This window comes from Chiloscyllium plagiosum, unplaced genomic scaffold (assembly GCF_037043375.1).
Source record: "Chiloscyllium plagiosum isolate Xiang-an unplaced genomic scaffold, Cpla_swu_hap1 HiC_scaffold_19, whole genome shotgun sequence".
Taxonomy (NCBI): Eukaryota; Metazoa; Chordata; class Chondrichthyes; order Orectolobiformes; family Hemiscylliidae; genus Chiloscyllium; species Chiloscyllium plagiosum.
This window is the reverse complement of record NW_028270157.1, coordinates 59,932,572-59,953,904: the sequence shown is the minus strand read 5'-3', so window position 1 is coordinate 59,953,904 and position 21,333 is coordinate 59,932,572. Positions and strand designations below refer to the sequence as shown.

At 43.5% G+C, this 21,333-nt stretch overlaps 1 protein-coding gene across 1 annotated transcript in view; it reads right to left on the bottom strand.

Moving 5' to 3' along the window:
• fam3c (FAM3 metabolism regulating signaling molecule C) overlaps positions 1 to 20,934 on the bottom strand; it is a 48,450-nt gene extending 27,516 nt beyond the window's left edge. The window contains exon 1 of the mRNA XM_043709087.2: positions 20,786 to 20,934. The gene's annotated coding sequence lies outside the window, so the exon portion shown is untranslated. The remainder of the gene's footprint in view (positions 1 to 20,785) is intronic.
• Between the last annotated feature and the right edge of the window lie 399 nt (positions 20,935 to 21,333).

The window sequence follows — 21,333 nt, the reverse complement described above, 5'->3', positions numbered from 1 at the left end:
GAGGCAGAATAGGCTGGGGCTATTTTCTCTGGAGGGTGAGGGGCTGAGGGGCGACTTTATACAAGTTTATAAAATCATGAGGGACACAAAGGCCTTTTCCCCCCAGGGTTGAGGAATCCGAAACTAGAGGGTAAAGGTTTAAGGTGAAATAGGAAAGATTTAAAAAGGATCTAAGGGGCAACTTTATCATGCAAAGGGTGGTGTGTACATGGAATGAGTTACCAGTGGAAGTGGTACAATTACAACGTTTAAAAGGCATCTGGATGGGTACATGAATAGAAGGGATTTAGAGGGATATGGGCCAAATGCTGGCAAATGGGACTAGATTAATTTAGGGTATCTGGTCAGTATGGATGAGTTGGACTGAAAGGTCTGTTTCCATGCTGTGCAGTTCTATTACTCTAAGAACACCCTCCTTATGAGTCACTTTATTCAAATCATTCAAGGATCATGCAAAATCTAACAAAAACAACTATGTAATCTCCCTACTCATTTATAAGAATCAAAGTCAAAATGCATAATGCCATGATACATAGATTAGATTCAGAAAACATTATAAGGCTTTACAATACACTAATGATCAAAACAGCAATGATTCCAACTTCCAAGAATAAAGAATGGAATAGTGATAAAAGGAGAGGAAACAAAATTGGGGACATGATTGGAATAAACACCAATGAGCCTGTTAACACTGAAATTTACTTTTCAGCTTGACAGATAGAGGCGGTCTTCTTCATGTATTCCATTCCTCAGCAAACCCCTTCAGAATTCAACCACCATTCTGACAACGCAACATTCCCTCAAACACTTACTGAGCTAGATTCGGCTCAATTGTCTGCTGCAAATGTCAAAAGATAAGAATGCAATGGATGGAATCAAGCTGGCATTTTAAACCTTTACCGTTATTATGACATAGCCATTTACATCACAGTGATGATTCTTAGGAACAAACAAAATATGGGCCGGGTGCTGGCAGGTGGGACTAGATTGGGTTGGAATATCTGGTCGGCATGTTGGACTGAAGGGTCTGTTTCTATGCTGTATATCTCTCTGATTCTATGACTCTAAATCTTACAAGTGAAACTTAGACTGGTTACAAATGTCAACTTTATTACCTTAAGAGAAATCTGAGAGTTATGAGTACAGAGATAACGGAGATATCCACACACTGTTCTGCTATACTTTATGTGAAAAAATCTAGTTAAATCCTGTCTCTCCCATTCCAAAATGGAGGGAATCAGGTTCCACATGTTTACCTTTAATTCAAGCTCAAATCAGATCTCTGATGCAATTAGATCTGATTGTTGGATAGCAAAATGAGTCAGAGGCATGGATGGAATATTTACAAGAAAGAGCATTCCATTATTGATAAAGCAGTGTATTCCCAATTATTTTCTAGTGGCACAATGATTTGTAGTTGGTGTGAGATATTGTATTCTAGGTCCCCTTACTGACCCAGGACAACACGGTGACTCAGTAGTTAGCACCGCTGCCTCACGGCACCAGGGAGCCGGATTCAATTTCTGCCTCGGGTGCACATTCTCCCCGTGTCTGCAAGGGTTTCCTCTGGGTGCTCTGGTTTCCTTCCACAGTCCAAAAGGTGTGCAGGTTAGGTGAATTGGTCATGCTAAATTGCCTACAGTGTTTAGGGATGGAAAGGCACAAGGTGCATTAGTCAGGGGAATGGGTCTGGGTGGGTTACTCTTCAGAGGGTTAGTGTGGACTTGTTGGGCCAAATGGCTTGTTTCCACACTGTAGGGATCTATTATTCAACCCACTAGGGGGCTGACAAGTGCTACATGTTTATTAATTCATAACTCCTTTACTAACCGACTCTCAAGCAAACACCACGTTCACATTTCATTCATTCATTCATAACTCCCTGCTATAACACGATTCTGTAGTATAGTCATAGAGATGTACAGCATGGAAACAGACCCTTTGGTTAGATGCCTATTTATGGGCAGTTTGGGACGGGTGAGTTCCCCTACTCAGTGCTATTGGCGCTTTATATGTTGATTTGTTTTCTGGTTTTTGTTGTTTTTTATTTTTAACAATTTTGTATGTTTGTTAGGGGTTTGTTAGGCCTATCGGGGTGGCAGAAGATTGTTATGGAGCATATTCCCCTGGATTTTCTCACAAATATGGTACACCACAAAACTGAGAATTTTTACAAGACATGGCAACCCTTTTTGAAATACCTGGACACAGATTTATCTGCCTCACTAACAAGGGCTTTTATATAGCTGTAACGATTGTATTTCATGAGTCCAATATCCAGGGAGGAAGAACTGTGAATGTATGAGTGTTTTGTTTGGCTGGGCTGAGTTATTACTATTTATTTGTTTGTTGTTAGTTATTTATTTAGTTAGTTAAATAGCTAGTTTAGGTTTTATTTTAAATTTTATACTTCTCTATATATGTTTATACATTCATATAGGAGGGTGGGCTGAGGAATTTTTTTTATTATTTGGGTTTAGTTTTGTACTATTTTTGTACTGTTTTGAATTGCATTGTTTTGTATTTGATGTAATATTTGAAAACCTATTTTTTCTTAATAAAAATATATTATAAAAAAAGTATCGATTCGAGAGGACTCAGGAAATCCCTGATGGATTCAACCTGTAAGCCTCTGTTGGTTCGTCCTGGACATCATACTATGCAGTAGTCTGGAATATAAAACTCTTACAGACAGTTTAGTTTAAATGATTGATGCCATTGGTAAATAAAGGCAATGTTACACTATAACATAGATACCGACAAGCCAGGCTTGAGCTAAGGTTTAAAACCATTAGCTGCAGAGCTCTCTTAGGTTACTCCCCTTATCGCTGCAAACAAGCTGTCTTTATATAGAATTTGGTATTTAAATTACAAAAGTGCCACATGTCCATAATCAGATAAGCAGCAATGAAATGGCAAAAGTTTGCAGAGGAAGAGAAACTCATTGATCGATCTGAGTAAGCTTGACTAATTAAGCTACATTCACATCAAGGTGGAGAATCTTGATCCAGCCAGGCCCAAATGGCTGATTGCTTTGGCTAATTAAGCACCCTTTTAATAGTATATCATAAGGAGAGACTACACTAAACTATGTGGAAAAAGTCATGAGGTAATCTCGCTCAGCTAACATGCCCAGTACCAAAATGGCTTTTGTTTTAAAAAACATCTTAGATTCCCAAAATGCAAATTAAGTTCATACCATTCCCGGATACGACACACAAACATTCAATCCATGACAAGCCAGTGTTCACTCAGATCAGCCTGCCAAGAGTTCATCTTTCCACCAGCTTCTGTCCTGTCTGTGTCCTTCTGTTTCACTTGAAACCTTCAGTCAATGAATGTAATTTATAGAAGAATGTTTTCTCTCTCTCACTCACAAAATGAATATCTTCCAACTTCCTTACTATGTCAGTTTCAGCCTTTGTGTTTTCCTAGCCTGTAAGGGTAATGAAACATTCACCTTCCTGAATAGTCAAGATTTGGGGAGCTGAGCTTCATCAATTCAAATCTGCTCAGTGTGGTATATATGAAAATCTATTAGGATTGTTCTACCATATGCATATTCCACTCAACTTATTAAGTTATTTTCCTACTGACTATGAGTTTTGTTAAGAGTCCTCGATATAATCCAGAATTTTAGTTATCAGACATCCAACTGTGAAATATGTATAATCTTCCAGCCTCCGGTGTGAGAAGGAAGTACTGCCACACATTCCATATGTGAACAAATGTTATCACCTTATTTACACTGATAACAGATGCCCCCGATTCTTCTGAACAAATGGGTCACCCTGTTGGAGGTGTGTCACATGTGAGGCTACATGCTTTCTCATCTGGACCTGAATGTTCAGAGGAGCTGGAACACCAAGTTTCCACCAACATGACTCTAGAATTTCAAGGCTAAATCATTTGAAATAAAAGTGGGAAAAAGGATAGCTCAGATACAAGTATAGAACCACCACACTTTGCCCCAACTCTGCTCTCCCCACATTCCAAGCCTCAGTATTGGATCCATCACTGTTTGTAACTCAGATTAATTTGGATTCAGAACTCAAAACAATATTCAAATAAACAGCAGCTTGAGTATTACAGGAGGAGTTTTACAAAATATCACTGCACATCCTTCCTGAAATCCCAATCCAGTCCCGACCCCAGCCATAGGTCTGTTCCTATCATCATCCCAGCCTCACTTTCCAGCGATTGGCCCTAATGTTCCCCGCAATTGTTTTTATCCTCAAGCCCAGAGGTCCATTCTTTAGCTACTTCTCATTCCTATACCTAAACTTGCACTCTGGTCCTGCGTGGGTTTCATCACATGGCAGAAATTGGTCAGTTCAAGTAATTCTGAATTTACTTGCAGTAACTGAAATCAGCTTTGAGATGGAGGAGCCTCATTCAATAAAGGTTCTGCACAGGGTTTTCTTTTCATATCCTGTATATAGTGATGCATTTTATTCTAAGTTATGCCAGTGAGGAATTCATAGTGCTATACATGAATAATGCCAAACCTCAAATTGATTCTTCTGTGCAAGAAACACCCAAAAGAATCCACGTCTGGCCTTAACTTCAATTCTTATGATTCACTGAAAGCTATGATTTTCAGGTGAATTGTAGAGATAAATAATAAAGTTATTCTACTTTTCTGATGTCCAAGTTATCGAATGCAAAATAGAATGCAATTTCCTCTTGCATACCAAATTTTGCAAGATAAATCAAAGTCCAAGTTGGTCAGGCAAGTCACAGCATGATGTTGTTAGGTGGATCCCATGGCAATTTCCAAAGCCCACACACTAAGTGGCTTGATCCACCCAGTCAGTCAAACTGGGTTTTTTCAAAATCCCTTTTGTGGAGGTATGAAGCTTTTTCATGGATCCTTTGAATGAAGATCACGGTTTTTATCAGGAGCTTTTACAAATGTAGCACTTAGCAGACTTTTACTACATAGACAATTAAAAAAAAGAACAGGAGTAGGCCATCATGGCTGATCATCCTACTCCTGTTTCCACTTTCCCATAACCTTTGAACCCTTGAACGCAAGAACTATAAGCTAATTCCTTCTTGAAACTTGTTGATGATAGGTTGACCTCAAGTCAGTCCAGACATCGTGACGTGTGTCAAAATCTGCACTGGTCATGGTATTCACAGAAAAATGTGCAAAATTTCAATCAGATAGAATGGGTCCTGAAGGTTAACTTGGATTGTTAGCTTTTGGGTTAATTTGCAGGAAATGAAATGGCAAGGTGATTAAAAGTGAAATGTGTTTATAATTAGAGCAACAAAATGTAAAAGCTAGGTGATCCAAGTGCTAAGATAGAACTTTGAAAATGTCTCAGCTACAACAGCAAAAACATTTCTGACAAGACTCTTTTCTATGGGAACAGAGGAGATTTGCTGGGATGTTACCTGGGATAAGGCAGTTCAGTTATGAAGAGAATTTGGAAAGGCTAGTACTGCACATTGTCACCAACTTCTCAAAGTGAGTATGTTTGAGATGCAAGCAACTTTGTTTTGAAGACAGATTTGCAGCTTTGGAACAGTGACAGTGGGACACTGAAGTCAAGCGGCTAATGTAAAGCATGCAGGTTAAGACAACTAAAACCAACGTGGATGATTTTAAACAGTAACCCAAAAAGGCTGCCACTTCCTGAAAGATTTAAGAGTTGGGGACAGGAGCAATATAAATTGAGAGATCTGCATTGCTTCCTAACTAATACTGCTGGCACTGAGCCAACCAGATTGTTCAAGCAAGGCTTATCCAACAGATAGCCTGCAGGCAAAGTACAGACACTGAAATGCCCCCTTTCTCCTCTTCATTATTCATATACATTATTCATAAAAACATATTTACATACAAACATAGTCAATGAAGCAGTTCAGTTCTGTAGAGTAGCAAAAGAAAAACACTGGAGTTTGACTCTACTCTGCAAACAAACAAAGGCATCTCTTACTTACACAAGACTATACTTACACATATTTGAGGTATCAGTGGGGTCCAATAACTGAATGGACCGCCATTGTACTTTGGCTGAAAGACCTCAGACGGTGGTCTTTCCCCACTGTGCCTTGGTGGAAGCTGCCCCAAGCTTTACTGTGTCCCTCAGCACATAGTCCTAGACATTGGAGTGTGCTGATCTGCAATACTCCGTCAAGGTCAACTCCTTGTTCTGAAAGACCAACAAATTTTGGGCAGACCAAAGAACATCTTTTACCAAGTTGATGGTCTGCCAGACACAGTCGATGTTTGTCACAGAGCGTTGTGATGCTGCTGCTCCTTTGTCCTTGGTTTTTCTTTCACAGGGGTCATAAACGCACAGCTGCCAAGAAATCTGGCGTGGATGGGTTTTAGGGCCAATTTGATTATAGCTAACAGGTACTGCCTCAGGCAAAGGCATTCGAGTTTTAAAAAAAAATAACTTGTACAATGAAAGGGGAGTGGCCAGTTCTCCTCGCTCAGCTTTTCTCTGGTTCGGTTTGGTTTTAGCAAGCAGTCAAGTTTTGATGCTGCTGGTTCAAGAAACAGCTCCATAGAAAAAGGTGTTCCATGCTGAATCTCTCTGCCATCTCACTGTCCTGAGACTGTTTGATTTTACCTTTTATTTTTGCAAAGGGGTGTTTTTAGGGATTGTTGCAAATATTCGGAACTGCATCATTAGGTTGGGATAATCTGTTGCGTTTTCGGATAGGTTAAGTTATTCTGTGTTCTTTTGTTTGTATTTCATTTGGTAATCTTGCAAATAAATTCTGTTTTGTTTAAAAACAAGTAGTTGGGCCAACTGCATCACTCCTGGAATATCCACTCTGCACCAACTTGAAACAACTCGCAAAGTTAGCCTCTGGGCTACTTCCTTGAAATGTTTTGAGGGGGTCTGGCCTGGTCCATAACATCCCAGGGAATAGACAGTAAAGCGCAGAGTCTTGTATAACGGAGCTGTTCAGGACAAACCTCGACAAAAACCACTGCATCTTTCTCCAGACTTTCTTTGCAAAAACACATTCCTGAGGCGATTGTTCAAAATACAGACAGTGCGTAACTGGAAGATTTTGCAAAACACTACTGCTCCGATCAAAGGCCACTTATCACCGAGGTTCACAGCTGACTGCTGAGCACAGTGGCTCAGTGGTTAGCACTGCTGCCACACAGCGCCAAGGAGTCTGGCTCAATTCCACCCTCGGGCAACTGCCTGCGTGGTGTTTGCACATTCTTCCTGTATCTGTGTGGGTTTCCTCCGGGTGCTCTGGTTTCCTCCCACAGTCCAAAGATGTGCAGGTCAGTGGATTGGCCATGCTAGATTGCCCATAGTGCCCAAAGATGTGCAGGATAGGTGGATTAGCTCGGGGAAATGCAGTGTGATAGAGTAGGGTGGGTCAGGGTGGCTTTTCAGAGGGTCGGTGTGAACTTGATGAACCAAATAGCCTGCTTCCACAGGTTTTACAATTCTACGACTAATGAACCAAACAGCATCAAGTGTCAGAGAAAGTGTTTGTGACTGGAAGTCAGTGCAGTGTACGTGATTCAACTTAGCCCAGGTCCTGAAGTGGCAATCAGTCTGCAGCATGACATTTGGGATGCTTTCAGAGAGACACTGCTTTTGCTCAGAGGCGAATGCGTCAGGCTGCCAGGGGTGGGATGGGGTGGGTGACCAAATGGAAGTCGAGTATGTCATCACAAGAGGGTTCATTCTGTAGAGGTGGGTGTTTCAACGAGGGACATGGGGGAAATGGGTGAATAATGAACTGGACTGAGCCAGACTATCTACTTATTCTCTTCCTAAACTCTCAGCCCCCAGAAAAGCAATCCTTAAATGCAGGTTCATAAGCTATAGGGGCAGAATTAGGCCATTCAATCATAGCTAATCTGCTCCTCACCCCCATTTTTCTGCCATCCCTCCATATCCCTTCAACCCATTACCAATTAAACATCTGACTAACTCCTTACATTTACTCACTGTCCCATCATGCACTGCCTTTTGGGATAGTAGATCCCACAGATTCACAACCCTTTGGGAGGAGTTTCTCCACAACTCGGTTTTAAATTTGCTCCCCCTCATCCTAAGACAATGACCTCTCGTCCTAGAATGCCCCAAAGAGGAAGCATCTACTCCATGTCTATTTTATCCAAACCTTTTATAATCTTGAATACCTCAGCTTGATCTCTCCTCATTCTTCTAAATTCCAGAGAGTATAGGCCTAAACGGTTCAATCTGTTATGTATGAATTTTAGACAGAGGATTCCAATACGAAGTGAAACCCTGTACACATCTGGCAGGATCCTGATACACTTGTGAAACTCTATGCACCTGGCATTTGAAAATAACAACACTCTGAGTCAGATATATTTGCTTATGCCCTTCTGATAGAGAGCACTTTCAGATAAAGTGCATTGAAACACTTTTTTGATTCATCTACAGGATATGGGCTTCTCTTGCCAGACCAACATTTGTTGCCCATCCCTATTTGCCCAGAGGGAAGTTAAGAATCAACCACATTGCTGTGGGTCTGCAGTCACATGCAGATTGGATAAGGTAAGTATGACAAATTTCTTTCCCTATTCCATGTGATCTCACCTTGTTAGATATGTCTATGAATAGGAAGGGTTTGGAGGGATATGGGTCAAATGCTGGCAAATGGGACTAGATTAATTTAGGATATCCGGTTGACATGACACAGTTGGACTGAAGGGTCTGTTTCCGTGCTTTATATCTCTATCACTCTATGACTCTCTTCACACGACAAACCCCTCATCTCTGGGATCAACCGAGTGAACCTCCTTTGAACTGCCTCCAATGTCACTAAATCTTTTCTCAAATAAGGGGACCAAAACTGTGCACAATACTCCAGGTGTGGTCTCACAAATATTTTGTATAGTTGTAACAGTACTTCCTTACCTTTATATTCTATTCCTTTAGCTATGAAACCCAACATTCTATTTGCTTTTTTTATTACCTACTGTACCTGCATGCTAGTTTTCTGTGACTCATGAACAAGTACACCCAGATCCCTCTGCACCAGAGCAAACTGAAGTCTCTCCCCATTAAGATTATCAGTTGCCTTCGCATTTTTTTTGACCCAAATACATGACCTTGCACTTATCCACATTAATCTCCATCTGCTGCATTTTGACCCACTCTCCTCATCTATCTATATCCATTTGTAAGGTTCTTATTTCCTCAATGCCATTTACTGTCCCGCCAATTTTTGTGCTGTCCGCAAATTTGGCTATAGAGCCTCCTTTCCCTGTATCCAAGTCGCTAATGTAGATTGTAAATAGCTGGGGTCCAAGGATTGAACCCTGCGGCACCCCAATACTTACATCTTGCCATTCAGAAAAAAAGGCATTTATCTTGACTCTGCCTTCTGTCCATCAGCCAGTCATCTATCCCGGCTAATAAATTACCCCATATCCCCTATGATCCAACTTTGTAATTTAACCTTGTTGTGTGGCACCTTATCAAACGCCTTCTGGAAGGCCAGATAAATTACATCTATAGCATCCCCATTATTCATCTTACTTATTACATCTTCAAAAAACTCTAGCAAATTCAAACATGATTTGCTCTTCATAAAACCGTGCTGACTCTGATGGATAGTGTTTTGACTTTCCAAATGCCCTGATTTTGCTTCCTTGAGTCTCTCTCGCCCTCTACTTCCACTTCTTGTCCAAGAAACAGGTTTTACCAGCTACTTGATACTTCCTAATAGTTATTTTTGTTAGTCATTTACAGGAAGAATGAATGCTCAGGCTGAGCGGTACTCACTTCTGTTCGCCACTATCAAATGCATACTGCCAAGGCCAATTTGAAGTTTCCAAACCAGAGGTAAATGAAGTTCAGGGTTAGATAATCAACTCGATGGCACAGCTCAGTTCTCTCCACCTTTTCTTGTGATCAGCACATGGTACTGAGTCCGAGTTTTTCTCTCTGTCTACCTCCAATTATTAATCAAGAAATCATAGGTTTTACAAGTTCTCTCCACTACTTGATACTTTCTAATAGTTATTTTTGTGACTCATTTAAATGGTCAATTAATTGGTTTGGCCTTTTTTCCTGAAATCCATGCTTACCATTATGGCAATACTTATCTTTTGTGAAATTTGGTCATTAGCCCCTAGCGTGAGAGAAATTAAAATTAATCTCTCTCCCACCATCTCCTCATGCAAAAAAGGCAAGAGAACTCCGGTTTAAACTGAGAATTAGGACTGAAAACTTATATCCGTAAACATAAATACGGTGAAACTTTCTCTCAAAGAAAGAGGGAGAGGTATTTTGTTGTTAAACCACTAGCCGCAAACAGATTTCCATTCTTTGTAGCGAAATAAAGGATCAAAATTTTTCCACCTTTAGAGAAATGCATTGGAAGTTCTTTGAACGAAACATTATTTGAGCAGTATATAAGTCCGTAGTTTTATGCCCATCAACGTGAACAGGAAACCGTTTGCATTAAACGGGCAGAGGATGGCCTCAGGAATAAGGCAGATGTGACGAGAGATCAGAATGATGGAGCATCAGCAGAACAAAGAGGTACTGTAGATAAGATGTCGGGCAGCGCCTGACCAAACAATTATGACCATTTCACTCCACATTAATTCTATAATATTTAAAAACATTGATTGCAATCTATTTGAAGTGTCAACCTTGCTACTATAGCCCAAACTCGCAGATGAAAGACCAAACACAATAGCTTTGGTGCAACTCAACTTGTCAGAGGTGCTGTATTTTGCATGAAATGGTAAAGCATGCTGCATGTTTAAAAAGGTGCCATGGCACTCTTAGAGAAGCAGAAATGATCACCCATGTTCCAACCATCATTTGTCCTTCAACAAACAAAATAATCCTGATCGTTCATCAAAGCTCTTTATGAACAGTGTGGCCAAATAGGTTACCAAAGCAACAAAGACCATTACTTCAAAATACATAATTGGCTGGAAATCACTGACATGAAAGAGCAGGCAAATTCTTTCACTTGTTTGATCCATTCCTGATATAATCTTAAACTAATTTTCCAACTGAGATTGGATTAACACTCTAAGCCAGCAACGTCGACATTATCTGACTGAATAAAACGAAAGTGACAAAAGGAGGTAGGGATTCAGATTCTTAGATCATTGGGGTCTTTCCTGGGGCAGAGGTGACGTGCTCAAGAGGGGCCTGATATGCCTGAACTGGAGTGGCAAACAATATTCTGGTGGGCAGATCTGCCAGTAATACAATGGAGGGATTAAACTTGACTGGCGGGAAAGGGTATCCTCAACAGCAGGGAGGCAAATGCGAGGCTGGAAGGAACCACCCAATGACTGGAGGAAGAACGCCTTACCTTCTACCTTGGGACCCTTCAACCACACAGCACCAACTAGTTTCCTCTTAAACTGTCCTACCTGTACTTCCTCCTTCCCTCCTATTCGCTCCAACCTCCACTCCAACCTATCACCATCACCCTCCACCTGCATCCACATACCACCTTCCCAGCTACCTACCCCCTAGCCTCACCCCCACTCCTATTTATCTCTCAGCCCTCTTCCTCCCCCAGACTTTCCTGTTGAAGGGCTCATGCCCAAACGATTGACTCTGCTGCTCCTCAGATGCTGCCTGACCTACTGCGTTTTTCCAGCACCACACCTTTCGACTCTGACTTTCCAGCATCTGCAGTCTTCACTTTCTCCCAGAAAAGAGGCGGCATCGCTCAGGTAGGATCAATGGAATCTCTGGAGGAATATATGGGATACGGGAGTTTACTGAAGAAGGAAATCAGGAGGGCGAAAAGGGGGCACAAGATAGCTTTGGTTGAGAAGATTAGGGTGAATCCAAAGAGAGTCTTTAAGTATATCAAAGGAAAAGAATAACTAGAAAGAGAATAGGACCTCTCAAGGAGCAAAGTGGACATGTATGTGTGGAACCGCAGGAGATGGGCGAGGTCCTCAATGAGTATTTCCCCTGTCTTCATCATGGAGAAAGACGACTTGGGAATTTGGGTTCAGTCCATGTCGTAATAGAGGAGGTGTTGGATGTATTAGAATGTATGAAGGTGGATAAATCTCCTGGTCCTGAGCAGATATGTCCAAGGTCACTACAAGACGCTAGAGAAGAAATTGCAGGGGAGGGGGGCCTGTCTGATATATTTGGTTCATCATTAGCCATGGGTGAGGTCCCGGAAGACTGGAAGGTAGCAAATGTTGAGCCATTATTCAAGAAGGGCTGCAAAGAAAAACCTGGGAACTATAGACTAGTAAGTCTAACATCTGTGGTAGGTAAGTTACATGAGAAGATTCTGAGAGATGAGATAGACATGCATTTGGAAAGACAGGGTCTGATTATGAGTAGTCAGCATGGCTTGGTGTGTGGGAGATCATACCTCACAAATTTGTTAGAGTTCTTTGATAAAGTGACCAGGAAGATTGATGACGGCAGGGCGATAGACGTAGTCAATATGGATTTCACGAAGGTCTTGATAAGGTTCCACATGGAAGGTTAGATTGCATGGAATCCAGGGAGAGCTGGCAAATAGGACACAAGTGGCTGGACGGTAGGAAGCAGAGGGTAACAGTGGAAGGATGCTCGTCAGACTAGAGGCCTTCAACCAGTGGTGTGCCTCAAAGGTTGGTGCTGGGCCCAGTACTGTATTATTTAAATCAATAATTTGGATGAGATTGTACAAGGCATGATTAGTAAGCTTGCAAATGACACGAAAATAGGTGGTATTGTGGACAGTAAGGAAGGTTATCAGAATTTGCAGCAAGATCTTGATCAGCTGGGGAAGTGGACCAAGAAATGGCAAATGGAGTTTAATATTGATAAGTTCCTTGAAAGTGGAGTCACAGGTAGATAGGATAGTGAAGACGACGTTTGGTATGCTTTCCTTTATTGGTCAGAGTATAGAGTACAGGAGTTGGGAGGTCATGTTGCGGCTGTACAGGACACTGGTTAGGCCACTGTTGGAATATTGCGTGCAATTCTGGTCTCCTTCCTATTGGAAAGATGTTGTGAAACTTGAAAGGGTTTAGAAAAGATTTACAAGGATGTTACCAGGGTTGGAGGATGAGAGCTATAGGGAGAGGTTGAATAGGCTGGGGCTATTTTCTCTGGAGCGCCGAAGGCTGAGGGGTGACCTTATAGAGGTTTCTAAAATCATGAGGGGCATGGATAGGATAAATAGACAAAGTCTTTACCCTGGGATGGGGGAGTCCTAAAAGAGACCTAAGGGGCAACTTTTTCACACAGAGGGTGGTACGTGTATGGAATGAGCTGTCAGAGGAAGTAGTGAAGGCTAGTACAATTGCAACATTTAAAAGGCATGTGGATGGGTATATGAATACGGAGGGATATGGGCTGGGTGCTGGCAGGTGGGACTAGATTGGGTTAGGATATCTGGTCGGCATGGAAGGGTTGGACTGAAGGGTCTGTTTCCATGCTGTACATCTCTATGACAATGCTAGTAACCACCCAAAAAGAATCAGCAACTAAACAAATCAGAAATGAGGAATACGTCAATGTAAACTCAGTAGGGAACCACTGTGATATCTGAGAAACGTTGATTCAACATGAGCATGTAGCAAAATTTATCAGCAGAGCAAGAGGAATCTTACAATCAGCATATTCTGAACTGATTTACCAAAAACTAACTCTTTCCATTTTCAAAGCCACCTAATTTTACATCAGACAAATAACCCATTCTCTCCCCGCCTGCAGTTCTACTGCTTTGTGCATCATGTGAGCCACAAGAACCCTTGGTCCAATACTGAGAGAATTTTAAAATTCTCACAATGTTCAAATCCCTCCACAGCCTTAACTTGTAACTACACCCTGGCCTACGAGAAATCTGCAGTCTTCCAATCTTGGTGCTTGCACATTGTGAATTTCTTTTTACTCCTCCACTAACAGCCATCCTTTAATCTGGTTCGGCAGCATAAACTCTCCTCCCGAGTTTGCCACTTTGCTATAATCGTTCAGAAACTCTGATTAAGCATTTAGACCACTATCCTTGGGTAGTAAAGCACTGAGAAATAAAGCACTTAGGAAGCACCCTGCAACATTTTAAGATGTTAAAAGCTATAAAAAATGAAAGATATCACATTGCAAATATTTTGAATAGTTTTCCTTCACATTGTGCACATTCTAAAATATCAGGTCCTCTTGTTTAGTGAAATACTTCTCCATTCTCGATACCTCTGCCCTTGCCCTACAGTGCCCCTGCCCCATTCACCACCAGCAAGGCTGATTCCTCCTCTTCCAGCTTTCCTCTACTCTTACCACTTTCCTGCATGGCTCCAATTCTCGGAGAAAGTGAGGACTGCAGATGCTGGAGATCAGAGCTGAAAACGTGTTGCTGAAAAAGCGCAGCAGGTCAGGCAGCATCCAAGGAGCAGGAGAATCGACGTTTCCTGAAGAAATCGAGGATTCCTGAAGAAGGGCTCATGCCCGAAACGTCGATTCTCCTGCTCTTTGGATGCTGCCTGACCTGCTGCGCTTTTCCAGCAACACATTTTCAGCTTGGCTTCAATTCTCCCCCACAACCCTTTAAACTAGTTCAACCACCTATGTAAAATACTAATAACAGCTTAATAATTTATTGCCTAAATACCCCAGAATGCACGACATACAATAACAGGCCTATTAAAATTTGAAGAGTGAGCCAAGATCAGAACTGAGAATGCATCATTTATCTAATTCGTCCAAATGAACCATGCAGAAAGAGCTGTTTTTATTGCTTAGTTTCACATACTAAGATTAGCGAACCTGGTTGTTGTTGTGTCGCCATCGTCTTACCAGACCATAGGGGCTGCTCTCTCATTAGACAGAGAAGCGACTGGTGGTGATTTGACCTGAGGGCCACCAGACCCCAGGCAAGGGAAGCAGTTGAGAAGGAGAGTCCTTTATGGTAACCTCAAACCAATGATGGGAATTGAACCCATGCTGTTGGCATCACACCGCTATGTAAGTGAAGGGAATGAAGGGCTTTTGCCAGAAACGTCAATTTTCCTGCTCCTCGGATGCTGCCTGACTTGTTGTGCTTTTCCAGCACCACTCTAATCTCAACAATCCAGACAACTGATTCCCAGCGAACACAGTACCAACTACAAGTGGGAAGCTGCTAACACCAGGCCATAGCGCTCGGATCAAAGTAACACAGTTTCTGTGGCAACATCAGTTCTTTACCTTGGACTCTGGAAAATTCCCATCTCCAGTATCTAATGAAGTATCAGACCTGGATCTTTCCTGATCACATTAAGCTCTAAAGAATGTGTTTAAGTCACAGCATTCTGATCTGCAGATATTTACTTCAATTAAACTGGTGCTTTCCTGCTTCATTACAATCATTCCTCTGGTTCAGCAGATTAAACAGTTCAAGCTGGACAGCAAGTAATACTTATATACTGCACCCAGTTGATCATATGCTTACTCTCCAAGCAATGGTTCACCTGTTAAAATCATCTCGGATAAGTTTCCCTTCTTTCTGAGAAGATCAGGCAAGGTGGCCAAGAGCTTGGTGAAAGTTGTTTTCAAAACAAGTTGAGGTTCTATGGTGGCATCTCCAAGTGTCGGCCCAACTAAACAAAAGGGTTAGCCACAGGTGAGGAGGGAGAATGGGAACAGGTGTACTCAATATGGTCCAATCATTAAGTAAAACTGCTTATCACAGAAGTTACTGGAACACCAACTCCATGCCTGGCTTTGGAAAGTAATTGTTTAAAAATAAAATGGAGTAAAACTTCCCTTTTAAATACTGAACGGTATGACAGAAATTTACAGTTTTACAACTATTTTCCTTGTGTATGGATTACTTGCTCCATTTGTGCATTCAGTGAGGATTCCACTTCAGTAAAGTTAGTTGCCACAGTCCAACAGGATCATAGGGGCTGCTCTGCCAGTAGACTGAGACAACTAGTGGTGGTTTAACCTGAGAGTCATGGTTGAGGAGGAGACTCCTTCATGATAACCTCAAGAATTGAACCCATACTGTTGGCATTACTCTGCACTGCAAGCTAGCAGTCCAACCAACTGAGCTAACTGACCCCCCCCATCCCAACTACAACATTACCTAACGGGTTGCAGACCACATAAAACATTCTGAAGATGAAAAAAAGAGAGGTTGCAATAATAGTATCGTTCTATGTGATATGAAAGATGACGGCTTCAGTGCTGAAGAGGCTACTAAATTAAATGCCTTTCCTTGCAATGACATGCTATGCATTACTCCCAGTGTTAGAACAAAACTCTTTCCTGATCAATTCACTTTCTCACCTTTTAACATTATTTTTCCCTCAAGAAAACATTCACAATTACAAATGCAATGTCTAAAGAGTGTGAATTTAATATGGAGATAGTGCCAATTATTGACTTAAGAGTTATAGAGTCATAGAGAGGTACAGCATGTAAACAGATCCTTCAGTCCAACCCGTCCGTGCCGACCAGATATCCCAACCCAATCTAGTCCCACCTGCCAGCTCCCGGCCCATATCCCTCCAAACCCTTCCTATTCATATACCCATCCAAATGCCTCTTAAATGTTGCAATTGTACCAGTCTCCACCACTTCCTCTGGCAGCTCATTCCATATACGTACCACCCTCTGTGTGAAAAAGTTGCCCCTTAGGTCTCTTTTATATCTTTCCCCTCTCACCCTAAACCTATGCCCTCTAGTTCTGGACTTCCCGACCCCAGGGAAAATACTTTCCCTATTTCCCCTATCCATGCCCTCACAATTTTGTAAACCTCTATAAGGTCACCCCTTAGCCTCTGACGCTCCAGAGAAAACAGCCCTGCCTGTTCAGCCTCTCCCTGTAGCTCAAATCCTCCAACCCTGGCAACATCTTTGTAACTCTTTTCTGAACGGAAAATGTGTTGCTGGAAAAGCGCAGCATCCAAGGAGCAGGAGAATCGATGTTTCGGGCATGAGCCCTTCTTTAGGACTCATTCCCGAAACGTCAATTCTCCTGCTCCTTGGATGCTGCCTGACCTGCTGCGCTTTTCCAGCAACACATTTTCAGCTCAGATCGCCAGCATCTGCAGTCCTCACTTTCTCCTAAATCTTTTCTAAACCCTTGTTTTTAAGTCTTTTTTAAAAAAAAGATCTTTTTTAAAACAGTACATTTTACACTTTCCTCTGATGATGCAGAACCACAAATGGTAACAGTGACTAATTTTGTAATACAGTAGCAGTTGTTATCATATGATTAAAGAGAACGTTAGTGAATGTCCCATGGGCCCTGGTGATATTAAGGGACTTGCTGAGCACTCATCATGGAAGAGGCAGTAGCATTGCAGGCTTTCTTAGTTGCAATTTACCTCAGCAGCATTTAACATTAGGCCCACTGCAGTAAATGCTTCTGCAAAGTGGTTATAAACGTGATGAATGGAGTGGCTCAGATGGACTGCAAACACCAGCATAACCCGTTGGACTGATTGAAAAAAAATTTACACTTATCTAGTGTCTTTCACAATGCTGTGGACAATCACCTGATGAAGGAGCATCGCTCCGAAAGCTAGTGTGCTTCCAATTAAACCTGTTGGACTATAACCTGGTGTTGTGTGATTTTTAACGTTATCTAAAGTGCTTTCACAGATGGTTAAGTAGGTGCACATATATAAAAATGATCTGTTTCTAAACAGAATTTAAAGCATTGTGGAAAATAATTTCCTAAAAAGAATGCAAACAATGTTCAAGACAGAGATCGATGGATTTTTCAACACAAAGATATTCAAGGGGTATGGGGATTTTATGTGGAAATAAAATTGAGGTAAAAGATTACCCACGATATTGTTGAATGGCAAAACTGTGTTCAAAAGTCAAACAGCCTGTACTTGCTGTATACCCATGATGGAGTCGCCAAATACCCGACTAATGCCATTTACAAGTTCGCTGATGACACCACCGCAGTCAGCCGAATCTCAGATGGTGATGAAACAGACTACAGACGGGAGGTGGAAGACCTGGAAAACCGGTGCACTGAAAACAACCTAGTTCTCAATGCCAGCAAAACCAAGGAACTCATTATTGACTTTCGGTAGGATGTTACACATGCCCCCCTACACATTAACAGCAAAGAGGTGGAACGAGTGGAGAGTGTGAAGCTCCTGGGAGTGGTCATCCACAACAAGCTTTCTTAGACTCTTCATGTGGACGCACTGGTTACAACGTCTCTTCTTCCTCAGGCAGCCGAGGAAATTTGGCATGATGGTGAATACCCTTGCCCATTTTTATAGGTGCGCCAGAGAGCATTCTGTTTGGATGCATCACTACCTGGTATGGCAACTGTACCATTCAAGATCTGAGACAGTTATAGAGAGAGTGGTGAACTTCGCCCAGACAATCACAAAGGCCAACCTCCCATCTATAGAATCCATCTACCAGGCCCGCTGTCAAGGAAAGGCCACCAGTATTGTCAAAGATCCATCCCACCCTGGCAAAGCTTTTCTACACCTCTACCATCAGGGAGAAGGTACAGAAGCCTGAACATATGCACCAGCCAGTTTCACAACAGTTTCTACCCTACTGTTGTTAGAATACTGAAAGGACTCACAAAACCTCTAGCATTCACCTGGACCTGTGTTTTTGCTGCTCTATCATTTGCTTATCTATGCTACTTAATTATGTGATCTGCCTGTATTGCTCGCAAGACAAAGCTTCTCATTGTGCTCCGGTACACGTGACAATAAATTCAGTTCAATTCTTATTTCTTCCAGGCCCACTGAGAAGAAACAATGCATTGACATTTCTCATCAACAGACTATTTTTGGTCTGGTCCTGTAAATACGATATTTCTATATCCAGGGCAAGCTAATAAATGCAACAGACATGTTGATAAATATTTTAAGAGGAAGACTGAAATGCAGTTTTTCGATAGCACTCTTGTTAAGATGTGTGGCTTTTTATAACAAAACCAATATCAAAATTTAAAAGGATTGGGCAGGTAAGGTAAGGTGGCACTGGGAGGTGGGGGATCTCTGCTGTGTGTCATTGGGCAATGCAGGTCAAACTCTTCATGGTAGACAGGGTGGGTCTGTATCAGTGAAAGACAGACTTTATGTTAATGTTGATAGTTGGGAATCACAAGTTTGATGGAAGGCAGTCAGCTGCTGAGGGAAAATGAGACAAGTAACACTAAGGAGATCTTCAACAGTAGGACAGATGGAAAACGTCAAGGCAACGCAGTCACCAGCTGATGCGAGGTCAGAGGGCAGGGTTATATGCTGCAAGACAGGTGCAGAGTAGCTGAGGAATTTACTCAAGGATGAACAAATTAGCCAGGCTGAGTTTCCAAATTTACTAAAACAAACAAGTGTAATCAGAAAATAATACAAAAGAAAAAAAATGTAACTGCCTTGTCCTGTTTAAGGTATTTGGAAGAATTCAGGTTGAATTGAGAATAACAATGTACACCAAAACATGGCAGGAATATATAAGCTGCATTATGCAGTTTCATGATACATCTGATTTCTCTGCTTCTGCTCCAAATGCATCTTGCCTCATCTAGACCATTTTCCCCCTCTCTTGTAGCTTACACAAGTTATATGCAGCTTAATTTATAACTGTGAACACTTCTAAAATTAACAATTTGAATGGAATTTGACAGCAGAAGAGAACTATCCAGCCGACATACAAGTATATAAGAATTAAAAAAGAACAGTAAGGTAATGATCTGGAATAAAGACAAGGAACAAGTAAATACAAATGCTGGCACTGAAACAAAGTAGTATGCTTTAGGCATAGTCAGGACACAGTGGATGCACATCATTGGCAGAATTGGGGAACAGCACACAGCAACTGGCCAAAGGAAAATGGGCACAGTTGAAGAATACATCTGCTTTTGAAGGAAATTAATAAAGTAGAAAAGATTTTGGGATTTCAATGCTACATTCAAGTGACTGAGAAAGTCAGACACAAGGGTTGAGAGCAAGCCTAAGAAATGTTCAAACAAATTATTTTAGGCATAACAAATAGTGGGGGAAGGAGAGGGGGGGGGGGGGGGGTGGGGGAAGGAGAGGGGGGGGGGGTGGGGGAAGGAGAGGGGGGGGTGGGGGAAGGAGAGGGGGGGGGTGGTGCAGGGGGAGAGAGGGGGGTGGTGCAGGGGGAGGGGGGGGTGGTGCAGGGGGAGGGGGGGGTGGTGCAGGGGGGGGGTGGTGCAGGGGGAGGGGGGGGTGGTGCAGGGGGAGAGAGGGGGGGGTGGTGCAGGGGGAGGGGGGGGTGGTGCAGGGGGAGAGAGGGGGGGGTGGTGCAGGGGGAGAGAGAGGGGGGGGTGGTGCAGGGGGAGGGGGGGTGGTGCAGGGGGAGGGGGGGGTGGTGCAGGGGGAGAGAGGGGGGGGTGGTGCAGGGGGAGAGGGGGGGTGCAGGGGGAGGGGGGGTGGTGCAGGGGGAGGGGGGGTGGTGCAGGGGGAGGGGGGGTGGTGCAGGGGGAGAGAGGGGGGTGCAGGGGGAGGGGGGGGTGCAGGGAGAGGGGGGGGTGGTGCAGGGGGAGGGGGGGGTGGTGCAGGGGGAGGGGGGGTGGTGCAGGGGGAGAGAGGGGGGTGGTGCAGGGGGAGGGGGGGGTGGTGCAGGGGGAGGGGGGGGGTGGTGCAGGGGGAGAGAGGGGGGGTGGTGCAGGGGGAGGGGGGGGGGTGGTGCAGGGGGAGAGAGGGGGTGGTGCAGGGGGAGGGGGGGTGGTGCAGGGGGAGAGAGGGGGGGGTGGTGCAGGGAGAGGGGGGGGTGGTGCAGGGGGAGAGGGGGGGTGGTGCAGGGGGAGGGGGGGTGGTGCAGGGGGAGAGAGGGGGGTGGTGCAGGGGGGGGGTGGTGCAGGGGGAAGAATACTAGCCTCTTACCTGTTCGGACTCGTTGTCAACGACTACATAGAGTTGCGCGATCGGAAGACGCTCGCTCACTTACTATCCGTCCGTCTCTCTCCCTCTCTGATCGTGTCCACTCCGATCCCTTCCTCCGCTGAGACTGAACGACCGAGCCCTTGATGGAAACAACCACCAACAAGGAAGACTGCCCTCCCCCGGCACCGCCACCTGCAGGTCACAGGCGGAATCAACTCACCCTCCGTCGGCACTGCCACCGGCAGGTCACAGGTGGAATCAACTCACCCTCCGTCGGCACCGCCACCTGCAGGTCACAGGCGGAATCAACTCACCCTCCGTCGGCACCGCCACCTGCAGGTCACAGGCGGAATCGACTCACCCTCCGTCGGCACCGCCACCTGCAGGTCGCAGGTGGAATCAACTCATCCTCCACTGGCACTGCCACCTGCCGGTCAAAGGCGGAACACTGAAGTGATTGAAATACTGTCTTTGCCTTTCAGGATGGTGACAAGATGTGGAGAAGCAGGTGTTGGACTGGGGTGTACAAAGTTAAATATCACACAACA